General features: G+C 44.2%; 1 protein-coding gene across 3 annotated transcripts in view; it reads left to right on the top strand.

Moving 5' to 3' along the window:
• Positions 1-3,039: 3,039 nt before the first annotated feature.
• PIDD1 (p53-induced death domain protein 1) overlaps positions 3,040-16,822 on the top strand; it is a 602,358-nt gene continuing 588,575 nt past the window's right edge. For all 3 annotated transcript variants that reach the window (XM_069624025.1, XM_069624027.1, XM_069624026.1), the window contains exon 1: positions 3,040-3,288. The gene's annotated coding sequence lies outside the window, so the exon portion shown is untranslated. The remainder of the gene's footprint in view (positions 3,289-16,822) is intronic.

The following is a 16,822-nucleotide window of genomic DNA, read 5'->3' on the forward strand; positions in this document are numbered from 1 at the left end:
CCTACCACGCTGGAGTCCACTGTCACTTCTGTGCCAAGTTCCGGGTCATAGTACGCCATTGAGACCACACAAATTCCTGTCCTTTCCTTATGAGTAGTCAGAGGGGTGTGCTAACGGAGGCAAAGTCCTGAGTGTATCTCGTGCAGTAACTCGCCATACCTAGGAAGGATATTACTGCAGATACTGATGTAGGTGTGGGTGCTTCCATTAGTGCTTGCACCTTTTCTGGGTCTGGTTGTGGCCCATTGTTGGAGAAAATAGGTCTGAAGAATTTGAGGGTAGCTTTGCTGATCTCGCATTTGTCCACATTTAGCATTAAGTGTGCCTCCTCTAGTGCCATGCATACTCTTCTGAGTGTGTCGTCATGTGCTTCTTGTGTAGCTCTGAATACTAGTATATCGTCACTGTAGTTGAGACAGTGGAGTATGTGCTTAATAGCTTGGTGAATTTCATTTTGAAAGATTTCTGCGGTTGACGACACCCAAAAGCTGAGGCGCTTGTATTGGAAAAGCCCTAGATGAGTTGAAAACATAGTTATGTATCTGGAGGCTGGATATCAAATATGTGTCAAATTGTGGCATTGCTTGTAGCTGTAATGTTTCATGGGTGCTCTCCTCTCTCTTTGCATGGAAGTGCGAGGAGTTGATGTGGGTTGGGGGCTTGTGGTACTGCTACCCACTTCTGATTCTGACATTGTACTGTGAGTCTCGCACTAGACTGCTCACCTTCTGAATATAGATGTGGTGGGCTGTTCTGGCTGAATCTGGCGTTTGTGCGGACGAAATTAGTGTTGTGGTTAGGCAATCCGTGCCCCTGCTCCCCGAAATGAAGTTCGTCATGGGCAGGTCGGGAGCTGTTGCCCTCTGAATGCTGCGATACAGGCACATTTTTAGCGATGGCTGCTGGCAGATGGAGTGTGGTCTGGGTGTGCCACGTGTCCTGTGTGGCAAGCTCACGTGATGCACCGTTCCTCTGTGACAGCGCAGAACTGAATTACAGTCAATGCGCACCGCCGTTAGATCTGCTGCCCGCCACATTGCTGGATGCAGTGGGCTGTTATGATGTTCTCACCTCCGTGTGGCAGGCAGGAGTGGTTGCTCGCTCGCTCTGGGGCCGGCACACTGCATAGGCGTGGGCGACTGCTCTGCGAGTCGGCGAGCATTCTGGAGACCTCCGGTCGCTTGGAAGAGGAGGTTAATATCCTTGGGTTTCAGTTATAGAGGAAATAAACACCTTGTCGGCATTGTTAAATGTAGACTGCAAATAGTAATGAAGCATGAACATCAATTAAGGCAGGATTCAAATAATACTCAGAGGCGTGAGTGTAGGATGTCACCTCTTTAATGATCTTCCTCGAACTGGCGCGCAGACGGGCGCTCCGCCTCTAACATCACGTGGGTTGCGTTCCCACGATCAACAACAACAAAAGAGGACAGAATCCCTTTTAAGGATTAACAATGGAAAGGGGACGTTACAGATTGGTACCCAGTTTCCCATTCTATATTGTGCTGCCTGAATTATAAACTATACAACACTAAAAGCTGGCCTAAAGTTGCAGCTTCTCCTTTTGACCAAAGTTTGTGATCCTGGCCAAATGATTTCACATTATTGCGCCATGATGCCATTGGTGACAGTGCCAATTACAAATATTTGATTGATCTCTGCACCTTAGTTTCCTTATTTGACAAAATGTTTATTTCTTTGAAGTGATATTTTTATGTATTCACTACACGGAGACGTGACGCGCCCATGCATGGCTTAACAGAGCGCAGTGCTGTAATATATAGAATAATATTGACCTTTTATACAGTGTATTCCACAGGCTGAAGTGTCTCTTACGTCACCCAAAGCTATATCATTTTTACTTTATGTGCCATGGTTCTCTTACATATGAAGTGAAAAACATGATACTACAGTGCCAGTAAAGTGGGTGTAGGAGGGTTAGAGTGGTGATTTGAGAGTGCAAATGAGAATATTTTGTAGGAGACAAAAACGAATATCACTGAGTCTAAGATATATCCTGCAAATATAAGGTTTTATTAAAAAAATAAAAAAACAAGATCAAAGACACAGCAGTCACATTAGCACCTAGCTGTTGTTTCTATTAAAGTGCATAATAAATTGCGGGTTAACAACATTCTTATTATTAGTTGGTTACACTTTAAAGCTTATTGGGAAATCTCAAGACCAGGCTACCCCAAAATTATTAATTAAGCTAAGCAACTGAATGTGTCTGTAACCTGGATGCCGCACATCCACTTCCGGGTGAGATGCTGCTTCAGCTGTAGTTGCTGTGCTGGGACCTGTAGTCGCCACTCGCCTCCCATCACCTGAGAGAAGGTGGCCTGTTTGATTCCAAGCGCTTGTAAGATGGCAGCAGTGACCTGCAGGCTATGTTTTTCTTACCTCGATTTTTCTCTGGTCAGTGTCGAGAGCTTATGTGTGCTGGGGCTTACCGAGGCCACAACGCACAAAGCAAATGCGCAAGTGTTCGTGGGCTCGAAGGGGATTAGAGGGGCTTTAGGTGGACACTGGGAGCCCCACTCGCCTTTCCACACTCCCCTCGAATCTCCTCTCTCAACTACACCCCCTGGAAAAATGTTGCCATGATGAGGGTCCCTGAGGCTACAACAATCAAAACGTACAAGTTATGGGTAGTGAATCGAACAGAGGGAAACGTTCACTGTGGCGCAATAGAATGCAACCATTTCCCCGAACTGTTCCTATTCACCGCTTTTTCTGGGATTGGGGGAACGGTCACATTGGCCCGACTCTAAGAATCGCATGCGGCAGAGGGCTTCCATGGAAATGAGGGGCTCGGGAGGGTGGGGTACGGCTGACCAATGGAGACGGGGACTGAGACCACCCACTCCAAACGAAAGATGCCCTGGAAGCTCCCAGGAGTGCAAGCACGCGCCGAAGAGGATAGAAAACCTTTGTGCAGCTTTTGCGTGGTTTTTTTAATAACTGCTGTTTACGAAGTACTTGAGATTCTTATAACTCTTTTTGCTGTCTAGCTGTGATCACGCTATAGGTACACATGATTAATGTCCGCCCGGGCGCACAACAGCCTTTTCCAGAGGACTGGCATACGTTTGGTTGTAGTCAACAGCAAGCGGCTTGGCTCCTCAGAAATGTCCCAGGTGCCGGATTGTGTCTCCCCGGATCTCGGTCCCGGGAAATCTATTTCCTCCTGTCATCTAATTGGTCTGTTTTTGTTGGCTGAAGACAGGACTGGAACTCGGGTCGCCTGGACCAAAGCCGAGAGACTTACCCACTGGACTGGTGGTACGTTTAATTAAAAACCATTATCACTATGCCTGTTACTCTGCAGTACAGCTTTATACGTTTACAAGATGTACAACTTTAATAATTTGCTTGCAATATTATAGGAAATGCTCCTCCTTTCTTGAGTTATGTCCCGGTGTTAATAAATTAAGTAATATCCTGAAATCGAAATACGTATTTATGGAAGGGGCGGGGGTAGAACACTCTCCTGGGTTCCCCCGCATCACCACCCTCTGCATCAGTGGGTCACACATTTGTCTGCCGCGCAGCCCTGTATTTTTACAATGGGGCCACTATTGACAGGGTTCTCCAACACGTGACTTCAATGCCTCTTTTCTGCAGCAAGGGCAAGGCAACCTTTCTGTGCGGACAAAGCAATACTACAACCGTTCCAACGGGCCTGGCTGGCACTTCTGCGCGGTATTCCAGCCCTGCGCGGTATTCCAGCCCTGCGTGGTATTCCAGCCTTTCCGGTGAATGCTTTACTGGCGCTTATACTAGGGTGACCAGATTTATAAAGTAAGAAACCGGGACAGGGCAACTAACAAAGAAGGACTAACTCTTGAAAGTGGCTTTCAAGGCGCTACAGTTCAGTAGCGTTTGGAGAAGAAGGGGGTTTAAGTCCTACTGTTCAAATAAACACATATTATAATTAATTTATCACAAACTAGCACTATCTTAAATTGTAAAATGCAGCATTTCTTCTGTCTGAGATTGTGCATTGGTGCCTGCCAGCTATGTTATGTTATGTTAAAGGTACTTGTATAGCGCACCGTCACCAACGGAATTGGTCGTCAGGCACTCTGGCGGATCTGTAAACAGGAAGGACGGGTAGGGTTAGTCGGAAGGAGGGGAGCAGGAGAGTTGAAGAAGTGATGTGCTGTTGGCAGCTTCTGCTCGGTATACACCGAGTGCTGGGCATTGGTCCTAGTATCGGATCGGGCAAGACCTCGAGTGCTGTAGGTGATGTTTGTGTTGTTGATGCGGTGTGGTAAAGTGCGTGCCGATTGCTGGGAGAGAGATGGTTGTGTGGCTTTGTGTGGTTTAAGTATGCAGAAGATTGAGGGTTGGGTTAGTGTCGTCTGTATCCTGATTCAGGTACTTCTCATTCCGTTAGAGTTGTATCCCTGTGGGTTGGGTTGATGCTGGTTCCTCGTGGGCCAACTCGCTTTGTTGGTGCTGCGCTGACCCCGCCGTATCATAGTGAGTATTGTTTGGACTGATAGGTGCGTCTGAACCTTTTCTTCGGGTGGGGGACTGGGTTGGTAATATCTATTCTCTTGTTAACTAGTGTGACACTGGTCAGTTGAGGTTTGAGTGGTTCAGGGTCGGAGTGGTGTTGATGTGGCGTTCTAGTGCTTCCGTCTTGGTGAGCCTGTGTAGTCAGTCGCTCGTTTCCTCCTGTCATGACTGTCTTTCCGTCAGGTCTTTGGTTTCTGTGGGGTGAACATCCTTGGGGCTGTTGTTTAGTTGTAGTTTTTGTGTGATGGGGCATTGTGCTTCCCGCTCTGTAGTAGGTGGACAGTGTGTAATGATGAAACATTCTGTTTCTCACCCACTGGATTGGGGCTCGTGGTGTGGTGCTTCCTATCCCTCTCTATCTGTTGTCCTTATGTCTGTTTGGATATGAAGACCTACTACCAAAAACCGGGACCACTACAGTTTCCAATGGGAACATAATCTTGAAAGGGGGGACAGAGCACCAAATACTGGGACGTCTGTTCGCCTTAGCTTATGTAGGCATTGTCACATGGCGCTCAACTGGCCAGCACTGGCACGTGTAATCCTGCAGTGAGATGCACCAACAGGGTTCTGTAGCATTGCAACTCGCCTACATGGGTGGCAAAAGGCACCACTGCATATCCTATAGTAGGCAACGGGTGTTTCTCGGCTGTCCTGCAGCACTTCGGGGTGATAACAATGGCACTTCTCAGCATGGGGATGGGGCAACTACGCCTATGCATTCCTTCCAGGGATGCATGTCTTTTAGTGGTCAGAATGGCAATTCTTTGCAGTACTGCAGTACATGCAGTAGGGCAGTACAGGACACGAGGCATTGGAAACTCTTCCTGTTGGACAATACTAAACCCCATTCAAAGGAACAGTACTTTGGCTGCTTAAGGGCACATCGACCGTTCCAAAGGTGACTCTGCATTTCTGCCATGGGCTCTGGGCATCATCACGAGGGCATTCAGCACAGCGTGGGGCGCTACGGTGCCAGATAGTTCACATATTTATTAGCCTTGATTGATTGTCTTTCATCCTGTGCTGGTAGGGGATATCGGGAGAGGGAGTCCGCTGGGTTGTTGTCTTTCCCTGGGCAGTGTAGGATTTTGAATGAGTATTCTTGCAACCGTAGACACCACCTGGCGATGCGTGGAGGCATCTTTGCTGTTGGTTTGCCTTAGATGTTGGTTAGAGCCGGATGGTCCGTAATAACTGTGAACGGGCGTCCATAAAGAAAGAGATGGTAGTGTTTGCATGCCCGTACCACTGCTAAGCTCTTTTTCAGGTTGTGAATATGCGCATTCTGTTGTGGACAGGCTACGACTTGCATAGGCTACGCTGCGTCTTGGTGAGTTGGCCGGCGCTCCTGGTTTTGATTGGGCCAAGATGGCACCCAGACCTACCGGGCTGACGTCTACTGTCACTTCTGTGTGAAGTTCCGGGTCATGATAGCCGTGCAGGAGGCCGAGGCAATGCTTTTCTTAATTTCTTGAAAAGCTTCCTCACATTCTTGAGACAACACAAATTCCTGTCCTTTCCCTGTGAGTAGTCGAAGGGGTGTGCTAACGGAGGCAAAGTCCTGGATGTATCTCGTGCAGTAACTCGCCATACCTAGGAAGGATCTTATTGCAGATACTGATGTAGGTGTGGGCGCTTCCAGTAGTGCTTTCACCTTTTCTGGGTCTGGTTGTAGCCCATTGTTTGAGAAAATATGTCTGAAGAATTTGAGGGTAGCTTTGCTGATTTTGCATTTGTCCACATTTAGCGTTAAGTGTGCATCCTCTAGCATCATGCATACTCTTCTGAGTGTGTCGTCATGTGCCTATTGTGTTGCTCTGAATACTAGTACATCGTCACTGTAGTTGAGACAGTGGGGTATGCGCTTAATAACTAACTTGGTGAATTTCATTTTGAAAGATTTCTGCGGCTGAAGATTTCTGCGGCTGACGACACCCCAAAGCTGAAATGCTTGTATCGGAGCAGCCCTAGATGAGTTGAAAACATAGTTGTGTATCTGGAGGCTGGATGTAGTTCTAGTTGATGGTACCCTTCGTGGCGCTAGAAGACGCTCCCTTTCTATGGCCATGTTTGCAGCTCTCATGCCCACGCACATGCAAATGTTGTTGTTCTGTTTCTTAGGTACTGGTACAATGGGGGACACCCAGGGCATGGGCCCTTCTGCTGGTTCAATCTTGTCCTGTTGTAATAGAGACTGGATCTCATCTTCCACATGCCTCTGTATGTTCAGTGGTATGCCTCTATAGGGCTGGGCCGTTGGTTGTACCTGCCTGTTGATGTGTAATTTTATTTGCTTGTCTCTCAATTTCCCAAGCCCTTTGAACAGTGTTGGGAACATTTTTCTCATAATTTCCTTCGGACCTGCAGTGTATGCATGACATAATCTGATACATGACTTGTATGATTCCCATTTGGATGGCTGCACGTTCTAGTGGGAACATAATCTTGCGAAAGGGGCACAGAGCACCAAATACTGGGACGTCTGGTCCCCCTAGTTTATATAGGCATTGTTGCATTGCGATCAACTGGCTAGCACTGGCACGTGTAATCCTGCAGGTGAGAAGCACCAACAGGGTTCTGATGCATTCCAACTCCCCTACATGGGGGGCAAAAGGCACCACTGCACATATCCTATAGTAGTGAACCAGTGTTTCTCAGCTGTCCTGCAGCACTTCAGGGTGATAACAATGGCACTTCTCAGCGTGGGGATGGGGCAACTACGCCTATGCATTCCTTGCAGGGATGCATGTTTTTTAGTGGTCAGTAATGGCAATTTTTTGCAGTGCTGCAATACATGCAGTAGGGCAGTATAGGACATGATGCATTGGAAACTCTTACTGTTGGACAATACTAAACCGCTGTAGAGGAGGAGCCAAGTACCCCTACTCCACCTACCCTGCCTGTATTACCTGAGAAGTATGAACCAAAGTATGTGACGTATACTACACCAATCAGAAGGCAAGAAGAAGAGCAACAACTCTGTGCAGTACCCATAAGAATGCCTATACATAAGAAAATATGGGAAGTGAAATACCCATTAAGGAAACCATACCTACATTCAGGACAATATGATAGCCGTTTGAATACGATTCCTGATGAAAAAAAGAAACTGAATGACCAGGATGAATGGTGACGTCATACGAAACTGAATCGACTCAAAATAGAGGATAATCAGACCAGAGAGGCAAACGGTTTATGTAGAACAAAATAATTATGAAGGATAAGTGATATCTTGAGACCAAGATAAAGAGACTTATGCCACAAACATGATGAAGAAACTTAGTTTAAACGTATACAGATGCAATGAAACACAAGCAGAAAAGTAATCATGAAGCTAGCCAAATGCTTTTAGTAAATAGATTGCGTCACACGCCAACATATACATATCTACCTCATAGATACATATGATTGAATAAAAGAATGAATGTTCCACTACGTATATAGCAGTCTTGAGCAACGAGGAAGGACTGAATTCAGTGTCGCAGTTACAAAAGCAATTCAATGAAAACAGAATATATTTTAGCTAAGGAGTTGGATGAGCCAAAGAGCCAAGGTGTTATCAGAACTAGAATTGGCTGACATTGGATACAATTACTATGAAAGAACAGAAGCTCCTTTTCAAGGTCAAGTGAAAACAACTTCCCAGAGAAGGCCAAACTTCAGACACTAATTGACACTGAAATATTGAGGTGATGGAGTGTTGTTTAATTGGTGGGAAGCTGGTATCAAGACAAGCTCACCCGCACCTGGTTGTTTAGTCTGCGTGCTGCTCATGTAGGTGGAAAGTTATTGACGGGGGTTAGTAATCAACCAATTGTAGAGGACCACGCAGTGGGGGTCCTATAATTTGTGTAGCCAATGGGACGTCGTTCATAGTGGCCATTTTGAAGGGAGGGCATAGCTGCCCCACCTGATGAGAAGTATCCAATAATTTCTCTTTGTTACTCTATACAGACATAACACCTGTGTTTAGTTACTCACTTAGATCCAATCCCGCTTTCCGATAGGTTTTTAGAAGTTTGTCACATAGGATGACATTATCAGCTATGACCGTTTTAGGGTTTAAGAACCCAGCTTTTTAATGAAAGGATTGAGAGTTGAGTATCGAGCGATTGCTGATGTTAGTTGTACTCCCTGTTTTACTTACTTATATTAAAACAGATGAACATTTTGCCAAACTATTTGTGTCCTCTGAGTTATTGATGTTTGATTAAAATCTGCATCCCCATCCATCTCACGGGTATTGCTACTCATCTTAATGGGCTGGGAGTCCCCAGTTCACTCGGTAGCAGAGATTGATGGTTAGATAAGATGCCCTCGACATAATCACACGACCTTTGCCATTCGGCTGACAGGACGTGAAACTCCCCGTAGATTGTGGTTAGAATAAAACAAAACTTGCAAGTCAGGTGTGACGGGACCCCTAGTTTCTGTAGAAACACCTCCCACATCTATGAGAAGCGGATCGAACAGCAGTGCAAAGAGGCGGTAATGAAGGTGGTGATCCCGAGGGACGAAGACGAAAACATGCAAACGGGGAGTGAATAAGACCAAAGAGAATGGTAGAAGGATGTTTGCAGAGTAAATAGTGGAGAGTAACAGAGGGAGGCAAGATAAAATATAATGCAAGAGTAAGAGCGTAAAATATATATGGGGAAAAGATATTGACTTGAATCTTGCCAAGTAATATATGAGGAAAATAGTCCTAAGGTGTAGCCACGCTATAAGAATACACACTGTTCCCGGATTTTAAAGAATGGTAGCAGAAGCCTTAATTCAGAGCCCCATTTTTATGAGGGACAAGGAGGCAATATAGAAGACGAGATAAGTTTAAAGACTTGCTTAAGTTCCAGTCGGAACAAGATTTTAGAGGGTAAGACGAGTCCTAAGGAAAGGATTGTGAAGTGCACGTACATGTGACCGGTCAAGTCTGTCCGCTTTGTTTTATGTAGTTGAAAAATGTTATGACATCAGAGTTGAAAAAATAAATGTTTAAATCGTAGAGAAACGTGAAGTTAAGACGCAAAAAGTGATTGTTTTAAGATTAAACTTTGTTGTTTTTTAGCAAGATTTAAGTAAAAACAATTGCATTGTGACGGGATTGGAGCTTGCGACGGTTGGTGTTCGCTCATAAGTGTATGTTGATTGCAATGTAAAATTGAAAACTATAACTAAAGCATAAGCAAAGTGATAATAAAAAGAGAAGTAAAAGTTAGAAATGAAAGAAGTTACGGCATTAGTGCATCTTTGCAAACAAATACCAGAGCATGCGCTTAAACTCAAACAGTACAGTGCAGAATGGGTTAGAGAGACCGCAGATAAAATCTTTATGCCATGACCCCAGGGCTGGTCATTATCAAGAACAGTTCTACAACATATGATGACATATTTGCATGCTCTGTACACCGGAAAAAAGTTAGAAAAGCACCTAGCGAATCTAGAGCTTTGGAAAATGTATGAACACAAGGAGGAGGAGTCTCCTCTAGATCGGATACTCAATATATACAAAGAGGGGGGTGAAGAGCATTCTGCTCTGCCCGCCCCATCTGAAATAAAAGACAATACTAAGAAAGATGAAGGGTTATACCCATTAAGAGAACTTAAAGCAGCAACAGGATATAGCAATCCGTCATATGAGTCACCTATGCAAAGTAGTGAGGACCCAGAGAAAGACACTGAGAAAAATATCACCTCAAAAGTCCTGAGGGATAAGGAGAGGCGCGATAAGGAGAGAAGTGATCAAGCAAGTACATCTCTAGATATGAGGAGAGAAATAAAGAGATGGACAGGAGATAAGGATACAACTGATGAGATAGCGCTCGTACAGAACGAGTGGATGGGAGGTCAGATTTTACTTAACTCGATGGTAAAGGCATTGAAGATGCAAGACGAAAGGGAGATCAAGATGAACAAGAAAGAAAAGACAAAGGGAGGAAAGATTGAGAGATGGAGCGAGAAGAAAAGACAAAGATGAGAACAGCTATAAATAAATGAGTACGCTAAAAAACGAGAGCAGAAGAACAAAGAATATGTGATAATAAAAGAAGAATAGCCGATGAAAAGGAAAGACTAAAAGAGAAAAGAATAGAAGCCGATGAACCGGAAAGGAGAGAAAAGAATACAAAGGCAAAGGGATGAGGAAAGCGAAGGGCACATGAACAAAGGGAGATGAAAAAGAAAGGAATATGAAATAAGAAAAGAAGCGAGAAATCGCAGTGAAGTCGATGATGATATAGAACGCAAAAGAAGACAGAGCACGCAATCTAGAATATTTGGAAAGGCAAGTAAGAGATCCCAATCCATGGGTAAACTGGGAAGATATAGAGGAATTCTTTCCTGAATCCAAGCCATTTCCAGGCACGTCTGGAACAAATCTAGTAGACAAATTTGACTTGCAAAGCATTGGGGAAACGATCAATAAAGTATATCATGAAATGAAAGCCCAGAAAGTAGCACAAAGAAAAGAAAAAAATTATCGTCTTGAGAGTACTCAGTTGTATGACCCTGAGGAAGCCTCTGGAAGTATGAGACAGAAGGAGCTGTCTTTAGACAGACTAACATTAAATAGAGATGGCGATGAGTTGAAGTTGCACGAGTTGGGCACAAGAAGTATCAGACGAAGAAAGGGAAACCTACTCGAGGGAGGTTAGGAGTTTTATTTGTGAGCTAGAGGAACATCCGCCTTTGGGTAAGGAAGTAAGAAAGTCGGATTCAGAATTACCTATGTCTAAGGTATCAGAGCCACTGACACAATTAGACCAACATAAGTGGCAACCCCATGGTCGGAGGGGGGAATCTCCACCCTATGTAAGCAGGCTAAGGTCATTGCCAGGTAGACGGTGATGTGGAAATATTACTCCATCAGTAGATAGACAAATGATGAGAATTAGTTTGGAGCATTGCAGTTCCCCCTGTTAGAAAAGGAAGGGGCCAGGCCACAGTATATACCATGGCCCCAGAAGGATAGAGAAAACTTAAAATGTAAACTCCTGAATTTAGCTTCCGGTGCTGGAAAATGGATACATGAGTTAGAAAAAATGACGGGAGGGAATACATTAGCTATAGGGGATATTAAAGGTCTTCTAATCACTCTACTTGGTGAAAGAGCTGATGGCGTATTGACGCAAGCAAGTTACCCTGGTGTGACTACAGTCAACACCGCGCATGATGGAGTGCCGTTTAATAACTGTAGAACAGCGATTTGAAAAGCGCTTTGAGTACTATATCCGTTACTTTATATTCAAAGTTTTCAAGACGCATGGGCGCTTGAAACATGTGAGGCTTGGGAGAAGTCTATACCTGTATTTTATCATATATTATGCCAAGGGCTGCCAGAACAAGTACAGAAGCAGCTCAAGAAATTAGTGGGGATAGAAGCAAAACCATGGTCGGAAATTCAATTGACTATTACACATTATTGCTCACTCCTGCAGGATAAGAATCGCAAAAAGGACGATGCATGAAAAGGTGAAGAAGCAAAGTTAGTGCAGAAAAAGTTATCCAAGTATGGCATTGAAAGGGCAATGTTAACTAACGTGGGCGGATCAAACCCACAGCAAGCAGTACCTATGCCACAAGTAAATAACCAAAGACAGTTTGACCAGACAACTAATAGATATGCTCCAAGAGGAAGGGGATATCGAGGGAGAAGTTGGAAAGGTAATCAAGGATATTGGCAGAATAATCAGGGAAGCTTTCAGAATAACCAACAAGGGTTTCAGAATATGCTAAATGGGCAAGTAGGAAGACAACCGCTTGTGTGTTGGACGTGTGGAATGACAGGACACATAGCTTGTATGTGTAGAAGCCAATGGATGGTACAGAATGCTAAGTTTATAAGACAGGGAATGCCAAATCCACCTGCATATTCGCAACAGAGCGGAAATGGAGTTGCGCAAGATCAAACAGTGCAGCAGCAAGCGCCGAGAGTGCAGCAAGGCTTGCACCCACAGCAAGTGACCGGTAATCAACCGCAAGGACAATCGCAGCAATCTCCTATGCACCTTCAGCAGCACACAAACACAGAGCAACCTATGATGCGTAGAATGGGAGGTGACTCTGTTGATGGAGGAAATCCATTCACGAGTGATGGAGTGAGACTGTACCGACAATAGGACAGCTCACTGGGAGACCTGATGTGTCCAGTCCTATCTATTACACCGAATCCTCCTGAGGAGCCAAGGATAAACGTAGTTATAGGCGGCAATGCAACACACTCGTGCAAAAATGAGGGTACATTTTCATTGTCTGGCGATGCAATGAATACTCAGGGTTTAACAGGAGCAACAAGTCGAGTTCCTTTTACAGAAGAATTACCAGTCTCTATAGGAGAATGTGATATGAAGGTGCCACTGCTTTATTCGAGGCAAACACCTGTCAACATATTAGGGCGAGATTTAATGACAAAAATGAATATGACCATTTCGTTTACAGACGTTGGCATAGTATGCTCAACACCGGGAATGCATTATTTAAATGTGTGTGAAATGATCAGGGCATACACAGGGCAAGTAGCACCTACAGCAATACCATTGGTAGCCCAAGTGTTCCAGTATGGGGTATGCATTTTGTTAACATGGCTGCTAGATTTAGTAGGAAAAACCATGAGAATACCAGATGAGTTTTTATTCAGACCACAGATACCCATGGATGAGGAAGAGGGGCGAATTTTCCCCTTAACCTTAGAAGCAGCTGTAGTCCGAGGAAATATGGCTTTGCTTGATGCAACTGATAAGGGTAGATGATGGAGCACAATAATTGCCATTGAGGAAGGCTGCAGAGTGACTGCCATCACTGATGAAGATTTGTTTGGGGATGACAGATCTGACGATTTTGTGATATTTGAAATGTGCATCACTTATTTGGCCAAAGTGATTAAGAGAGAGGTCCCGCAGAGAATGATAATAGCAAAGAAGCGTTCTGAATATTTTGACAAAGATATGGCAAAAGTGCCAATTTCATTATGGACCACTGGCCCCTATGACGTAGGCTTACTGAAAGGAGTTGGGGAAGTGAAGATTAAATTGAAACCAGGAGCTAGTTTACCTCGAGCACGACAATATCCCATGTCTCGAGAGGCAGATGAAGGCATTTTTAAGACAATTTACTCCATGATGAACCAAGGTATCTAAGTGACGTCAGAGTCACCATGTAATACTTTGGTTTATCCTATTAAAAAAATCGAAGGGGGGGTCGTGGCATTTAATCCAAGACCATCACCCAATAAACAAGATTCTAGAGGCCAAATTCCCTTTAGTCCCTAACCCATCCACGATTATATGTAATATACCTGTTGATGCACGATATTTCATGGTGATTGATTTGAAAAATGCGTTTTTTTCTCAATCCCATTGCATAAAGACTCACAAAATTTGACATTCACTTTTAGACAAGTGCGATTAAAGAGCATGAGGCTGCCCCAGAGGTACTGTAAATCCCCATTGATTTTTAACAGAGTCCTCCAGATGGACTTGAGCAACATTGCTTTAGAAAGCATTGTGCTGCAATACATAGATGACATTTTACTTTGCAGCACCACAGAGTAAGAGTGCAGACACGATTCTGTTCAGCTTATGAGTATACTTGTTGACAAAGGATATAAGGTTGACAAGGAAAAGTTACAATATTGTCAACAAGAAGTGTTGTATATAGGCCAATTGATTTCACATGAAGGCAAGAAAGTTACTTCTGAAAGAGATGAAGCCATTCTAAAAACAGCTAAGCCACACACAATAAAACAGATGCAGAGTTTTCTAGGATTATGCAACTACATTGGGCTATAAACCTCTTGCATATTACAGTGGAATTTTGGACCCAGTAATGAGAGGTCACTTTCCATGCGAACAAAGTTTAGCAGCCGCCGCATCGCCATAGAGAAGGCTACAAACACAGTGATCGGATGCTCCATGACCTTATTTGTTGAACATGCATCATTTGCAATTTTAGAGATACCAAAAGGCATGTCAACTACTCAAAGGGCTTCTGCCTATGAGGTAATCATACTGACTCCAGCGATTAAAATAGTCCAAGGTAAAATAGTGAATCCAGCTATGTTTATCATAGCAGAGCCTATAACCGAAGGAGAACCTCTACACGATTGTGCGAACTATGAAGAGTTCTGCGATGATCTCCCTAGGGTAAAAGAAAATGCATTTACAGGGGGAGAGATTGTCTTCATTGACGGTTCTTCAAGAATCGATCAAAATGACGGCCAAATATATACAGGCACCGCAGTAGTGAAACATTTGACAAATGGAGAATTTCGAGTGCTCGTGAGTACTCTATTGCCATCTCGTCTGCAGAATTATTGGCTTTGATACTCTCAGGCGAGAATCACACAGACCAGGAAGTGACAATGTACAGTGACTCCGTGTATGTGACATCGATGGAACACACAGGATTGGCGTGCTGGAAAAAGAGGGGCTACCTCCGACCGGACGGCACGCCAGTGCAGCACGCAGCCTTATTGGACAGGCTCATTAAGGCACTACAACTCCCAGTGGGCATAGCGGTCGTCAAATGCACAGCTCACACGAAAGGGACAGGTTTTATTTCGTGCGGAAATCAAGCTGCAGATGCTGAAGCCAAGCGCATAGCAAATACAGATATAGGAATGATGAATGTTCAAACAATTGATGTAAATGAAAGAATGACTAATAACAAATGTGGATGAGGGATACAATCATAGGTCTAAAACACAGATAGTAGAGCTCCAAGGAGAGGCACCGCAAGAGGAAAAGAACTTATGGAATTGAAGAGGCTGTTCTTTAAACCCCTCTGAAGTATTATGGCAACAAGACAGCAATGATAAACCAGTAATGCCTATAGCCTTACTAAGAGAAGCGCTAGAACAACTTCACTACCCAGCACATACAACTAGGGAGAATCTTGCTGTAACCATTGCTGAAGATTGGTTTGTACCAAACCTAATGGAACATGTTGCATGTTTTATGTTAAATTGTTTTATTAGCCAGCAGTTCACGGCTGGGCGCACACTACGCATAGTGAGGGGGGCCATCTCAAGACCCAATGGCCCTTTCCCGCACTTGCATATTGACTATGTCGACATGATCCAAGTTTGTAATGGATAGAGATACCTTTTAGTTGTAGTATGTCCTTTCTCCAGATGGATAGAGGCAGGTCCATGTACGCACCCAGACTCTACCTGTGCATCCAAGGCTTTGGTGCGGGAGGTAATTCCCAGGTGGGGTGTGTGTGAAGTAATGAGATTGGATAATGGACCCCACTTTGTTAATGCAGTTTTCGAGCAGATAACCTTGCTGCTTGGAATAAAACATACGTTTTCTTTGATTTATCATTCGCAAGGAACTGGTATCTGTGAAAAGCTCAATGGCCTGTTAGAAGAAAGGATAGCTAAATTGAAGCTTACTTTGCAAAAATGGTGGTTGCACTGCCTACCACTGGCATTGTATGCATTGAGGAACCAACCAGGTTCTGACCACCATCTTAAACTGCACGAGATTGTGACAGGCAGAAGATTGAGAACGCCTTTAATGCCTTTATCCCGAGTTAGAAGTGATGCTTAGCCAACATCAGAAGTGTTAGGACTTGAATTGCAAAACTACTTGAACTGTTTAACATCTAGTTTTTCTGTGATTTCCAGGACAGTTGCAGAGACGAGGGTGTGGAGCAGTACAGAACACAGAAGGAGATGCTTCAACAATCCAAACTCCCGAATTTCTACATCCAAGAATGTACCCAGGTGACAAGATCCTGATTCGAAATCACACAAGGAAAAAGTGGGACAAGCCCCGCTTTCACGGTCCTTTTATTCTTGAGGACGTCACCCCATCTGCTGTCAAAGTGCAGGGTAGGCAAGCTTGGATTTTCCTGGGCGACAGAAAGATCTACACCAGAGAGACGCCTCTGCTTGCACCCCACCGCGTAGAAGCTACAAACATCGGGGAAGAACCACAGCATGTGCAGACAAGATCCATGTCGGGGAAGAAGGACGCATAACCCGACAAGTGGAAAGCTTGAAGAATTTTTACATGGACTGTGGCTTAACTTGGACATTCCCTTTTCAACTATAAATAAAAGGGTAAAAAGACACATTTGAACACTCTGTGCATCCTAGTTGCAGAGTAAAAGAAGATTTGCATTTGTGAAAGCCACAGTAGGGTATTAACTTTGGACTAAGGCATGTTTAAAGCCTTGATAAAAAAGTGAAGAGGTTATTAATTTTGGACTGAGGCACACTTAAGCCTTGATACAAATAAGGAGATGCCAAACTTTGGTCGTGGACACAGCAATTGGAAAAGGATACAAT

This window comes from Ambystoma mexicanum, chromosome 11 (assembly GCF_040938575.1).
Source record: "Ambystoma mexicanum isolate Mex_15411 chromosome 11, UKY_AmexF1_1, whole genome shotgun sequence".
Classification (NCBI taxonomy): Eukaryota; Metazoa; Chordata; class Amphibia; order Caudata; family Ambystomatidae; genus Ambystoma; species Ambystoma mexicanum.